The sequence below is a fragment of the Triplophysa dalaica genome, chromosome 5 (assembly GCF_015846415.1).
Source record: "Triplophysa dalaica isolate WHDGS20190420 chromosome 5, ASM1584641v1, whole genome shotgun sequence".
Classification (NCBI taxonomy): Eukaryota; Metazoa; Chordata; class Actinopteri; order Cypriniformes; family Nemacheilidae; genus Triplophysa; species Triplophysa dalaica.
In genome coordinates, this window is record NC_079546.1 from 12,493,357 (window position 1) to 12,499,343 (window position 5,987).

The following is a 5,987-nucleotide window of genomic DNA, read 5'->3' on the forward strand; positions in this document are numbered from 1 at the left end:
TGCTCTTAATGCATATCTTTTTCAGTGACAAAAGAAAAAGTATTATTGATTCTCATCTTTTGCTTCGAATCCGGATTTCGATTTTCTTAAATGAGACATGCTGTTTTAGTTTCAGTCACAAACCAAGATGGACAGATACATTTTGGGCAAAAATGTATGCGGTTACTTTCCTTTTTTTCATGCAACACACATTGCAAGAATTTATTTCTATGGCATAGTAATTTACGTAGTTACTTAGTATTTATTTGAATGAATTAAATAAGCTGTTTCATGTCTTCCCTTGAATCCATTATAATCAAGGTGGATGTAGGAGAAGTAGTAAATAATTAGATAGTTTTTGGAGAGAGTAATGTGTACAGTAATCTAATTACACTATTGAATATGAAATATGTAATTAGTAACTAGTAATTAATTACTTTTCTGGGTAACTTACCCAACACTGAATGTAAATGCGTAAACCTCTTGAAAGTAATTTTATAAATGTTAAACAAATTATACATGAACAAAATACAGATAGTCAACCGTTACGACTCGGATTGCTATATATTAGATCTCTCTCTAATAAAGCACTTTTGTTAACAATATGACACAAGATCATATAAGATATTCTCTGTTTGACAGAAACATGGCTGAAACCTGATGATTATATTACTTTAAATGAATCTGTCCCCAAAGATTATTATTTTAAATATGAGCCTCGTCTAAAAGGCAGAGGGGGAGGCGTGGCAGCACTTTACAATAACTCTTTTGGCATTTCCCAGAAGTCTAACTCTAAATAAAATTATTTTAAAGTTATGGTACATCAGGTATTAACACATAATACCAAGGATAAAACATTACAAAATATATTCTAGCTATTGAATATAGGCCTCCAGAGCACCACACAGATTTTAATAAATAATTTGGTGGGTTCTTACTAGAACTAGTACTGGCCGCAGATAGAGTCCTTGTCATTGGTGACTTTAACATCCATATAGATAACGATACAGATGGCTTAGGAATGGCTTTCAAAGAGACTTTAAACTCCATGGGCGTCTTTGTTTCCCATCATCTCTCCCTCGATACCTTTCCTTGAGTGTTTCATCCCCTACACCTGGTCCCCTGTTCATTATCCTTCATCTGTCTCCCCATAAAACATCCTCATGTTTATTGTCATGTGCTCTTGCATTGTATTCAGTATTCTGTGTATATCAGTGATTACATTACATTTACATTTAGACATTAAGCAGACGCTTTAATCCAAAGCGTCTTACAAAGAGTTTAGGAGCAATAAGCGATACGTCATACAGGAGCAATAATACATTAAGTGCCAATACAAAGTTACTGGTTTCAACAAAAGCTAGAACACTACCTGTTGAGATAAAGGGTTAGATTTGTTTTTTTACCTGTGCTTACCTCGGTCCTGCTGTTTATGTCTGCCTGTGGATTACCCCAAGTATTAGTAAGTGTTAGTTTAGTTATGTCTAGTGTTTAGTTTAGTGTAAATTAGTCTACGTCTTGTCAACTTACTGTGTTACCAAGTGTTCTTGTTTTTATCCCTGCAGTGGGTCTTTGTTTTGTGTTTATATATAATAAATCTGTTTTGTTCACCCTTTCACCAACCTCTGCCTGCATTTGGGTTCTTCATCCCCAATCTGCGACACCGTGGTATAATGAACACACTCAGGCTCTAAAGAAAGCGGCCCGAAAAATGGAGCGCAACTATAAGAAAGCTAAATTAGAGGCATTTTGTACAGTATGGAAGGATAGTATTCGAAAATACATGAAAGCCCTAAAAACTTCTAGATCTGCCTAGTTTTCATCACTAATAGAAGAAAACCAGCACAACTCTAGGTTTTTATTTTACACAGTGGCTCTATTAACAAAAAATGAATCATAAGCGGCTTCAGATTCTGGATATCAGCAAAACAGTGATAAATTGAAGAACTAATTTGCATATAAATCCAAGATAGTAGAGAAAAAATTATAACAAAGCAACCAGAAGTGAAACCTGGTGAACAAACTAACTAAAGCGCCCCAAAGGAGAAATTGCAATAATTTTGCAATAATTCTGAAATGTCTAATATCATTAGATGATCTAAATCAACAACATGCATGCTAGACCCTATACTTACAAATCTACTGAAAGAGATGCTCCCAGAAATTATAGATCCTCTCCTTAGTATTCTAAACTCTTCTCTGACATTAGGACATGTGCCCAAAGCATATAAGGTGGCTGTTATAAGGCCCCTTGTCAAGAAACCCCAAACTTGACACTAGAGAACTAGGGAACTATAGGCCTATATCGAATTCTACATTTCATATCTACAGTTCTGGAAAAAGTAGTTTCAACTCAATTATGCTCGTTCTTCCAAAGGAATGTCACAGTACAGAGACTGCTTTGATCAGACTTACAAATGATCGGCTTTTGACGTCTGACCAAGGTTTTATCTTGTTATTGGTGCTGCTAGACCCTAGTGCTGCATTCAACACCATTGACCACAGCACACTCCTACAAAGACTCGAAAATTACATCTAAAAAAACTGGATGAGTTACAACTTTTCATTACTGAACTCTGACAACACAGAATTGTTACTTATTGGACCGAAAACCGGCATACGTAACAACCAAAAATACTGCTTAACTATTGACGAATGTCCCATAAAACCCTCGTCGTCAGCTGGTCCAAACGCATGCAAAAAAGTATAAACATATTAGCCCGGTTCTGTCAACCTTGCACTAGTTACCTATGCAGCATTGCTTTAAATTTATAATCGTACTCATTACCTACAAAGCCCTACATGGTTTAGTTCCTCGGTACTTAAGTGAAGTAGACTAGAATTTCAAAATTAAGTGCAGGTGAAACATCCTTTTCCTATCTAGCGCCTAAACTTTGGAATAGTCTTCCCTGCACTGTCCAGGAGGCAGACACACTCTGTCAGTTTAGATCTAGACTTAAGACGCATCTTTTTAATCTTGCACACACTATACTTCCATAATATAAATCCTCTGAGGGTTATGGCTGCATTAATTAGATCAACTGGAATCAGGAACACTTTCAACAACAACTGATGTATGTTTGTGTATGTTTGTATGTGGTTATGTCCGTCTTCTGTGTTTTCACCTCTTTCTTGTTTTTCGAGTATAACTTTAATTGTTTTGCTTATACTCAATATGTCTCATGTACAGATGCTTTGTAACAATGAAAATTGCAAAAAGCGCTATATAAATAAAGAGGAGGTTGAGTTGAGTTAAATGTAAATTCATGAACGTATAGCCACTTTCTTTGCCAAAGGCCTGACCGAGGTGCCATTTGACTTACAGGTAAAGCAACCAATCACGTTTCATTTTGTGCCGCGTCATGTTTAAAAGGCATGAAAATGTCCCCGCAATAACAGACCTGTGTACATTCACGAAGGTGTCAAAAGTTAACAGCAACAAAATAATTATAAGTTTATGCCATGAACCTTGCATACTTTTTAAGAAATAAGCATTTAGTGGATCATGATGAATTCTTATAACAACCGCTGTAAACATGACAGTTTACTTATTAGATTAGACAGATTCCTTTTGTTTCCAGATGGACCGTTAAAGAACACGACTGGCATGTCTCCCGAAAATCCGGTGAAATTTAACCAATCAAATGACGACTTTGAACGTGCTGTAGTGTTTCCAGAGAAGTGTACCTTATGCATCAGACGTTAAGAAAACGCTGTGTAGGTGTGACGTCTGAGGTTGAGACTAATGTAAATGTAACTAACCCGGTTGGTTTACTATAAAAAAATTCACCAATCACCCTATCAGCCAAGGAGCAACCCCTACATATAGACAAGCCGCCTTTCCTTCACCATCTCTAGTGTCTTTCAGCACCCCTCAACCACCCTGTCTCCTCACCTTCAGCTCAGCACTTTCTAGCTCAGAAAGGGGGGGAACGACCCGAGTGCGGACACATACCAGGCACATATTATCTGTACTTATGATCTGCAAATCAAACTCATGAAATATCAAAAGTATTTGGATCAATGTCTAATGAGATAATATATATAACAGTAATTAAGGGATTGAGTGTTAATTAAATATATAAGGTGCAATCTGGGAAAACCCACACATTGTGAAATTTGAAAGATTTCAGATTTTGATATTCTATGAAAGCTGGGTTCCAGCCTACAGTGACAACCTATAACCACTGAGTATCAGGGATAATCATCATCGTAACTCCTTTGCTACTGATATATCTGCAGCCAAAACGGAGTACTTTCAAAGCAAATTCCAAACCGCATCTAACCTGCATCGGCAGTACCTCGTCTGATGCTGGTGGAGACCATTAGCAAGCAATTCTCTGCTCAACGCATCCCTGATCTCTCTCTAACCCCTTGCTATCCTCAACTCCCTTCTCTCTCTCCCATTTCGGAGACTAATGTCTCCAAAATTCTCCTTTCCACCCGTCCTACTACCTGTCCCCTCGACCTGATCCCTTCCCACCTCCTGCAGGCTATCTCTCCGTCTCTACTCCCTCAACTCGCTAACATTATAAACACCCCATCACCACTGGTACTGTCCCCATCTTATTTAAACAAGCCCTGGTAACACCTTTACTCAAAAAAAAAAACTCTACCCCTCAGTGGTGAGCAACTACAGACTAATCTCAGTCCTGTGTTTCCTTTCCAAGCCCCTCGAAAGTGTAGTTTTTAACCAAATCTCTGCCAGCCAACAATCCTGCTTCAAGAAAGGACATTCTACGGATTCTGCTCTCCTGTCTGTCGTCGAAAACTTTCGACAGGCAAGGACTAAATCCTTTTCATCTGTCCTTATTCTGCTTGATCTCTCTGCTGCATTTGACAATATAAACCACCAGATCCTGCTTTCCATTCTCTCCCAACTGTGCATCTCTGGAACTGCACTCAACTGGTTTGACTCCCATCTCATAGGCAAATCCTTTAAGGGATCCTGGAGAGGCGAGACATCCAGATCTCCAAATTTATACCAAAGTTCAGCCTTTGCCTGTTTTTCTCAATTTTGGTGAAAATTTTTGCTTATTTAGCTAAATTAAAATGTAAAAATGAACGGATCCAAGTCCTAAATTCAGATATGCTGCTGGGACCTCATGGATTTAAAATCTCATTGGTTCTCGAGTGTCTTATTGAAAGTTGTTATATGTTGTATAGTTGTTTTTTCAAAACTATCAAAACTTGAAATCTTTTAATGCTGAGGTCTTTAAACATTGATGGTTATTTTTTTTTTAAAAACATCCACAATTATTATAATATTTATATATGTATATTTTGATGCTATTGGTTTGAAACCTTTAATCTCTTTTTCATGATTTTATTCATTAATTATTACAGTTCGTCACCCTTCATATTTGTGCGAGTTGACCAAATATTCAAGCAATAAAAGGGTTTGTCCATTATCTCTCGGGCTGTGCACGCACTGATGCTTGCTTTCCGGCAAATGACGGTAACAAAAGCTCCCGCAAAGAGGAGCGACATCCTATTGGCTCAAAACAAAAAGCAAAAAGTTTGTTATCGGAACATACAGAAGCAGTTCGATGGATAACGAAAGCAAAAATTAACGTAAAATCCCGATGTCAATATGGATACTTCCTTTAAAGAGACTCATCAATTCGCTGGTCAGTCTTAAGATCTATGGAGGCACTTTTTGGAACTTCAAAATGTCAACTACCATCCACCCCCCTTCTGCCTGCTTGGAAGGAAATGATACTTGGGACTATAACAACTACTGATTTGTTCTTCCAGAAGAAATACAGATTCTATAAGGATGCCTTGAGGGTGAGTAAACGGTGACATTTATCCCTTTAAAGGAAAAGTTCATCTCAAAATCTAAATTGTATTATTTCTTACTCACCCACATGCTCTTTTGAATGCGCACCATAGACTAACAAGACAGATGAGAATACATTGATTCAAGTCGTTATTTTGTTTTGTTTTTCACACATAAATTATTGCCGTAAAAAATAACAACATTTCGATTTTGAGAAGAACTTCTT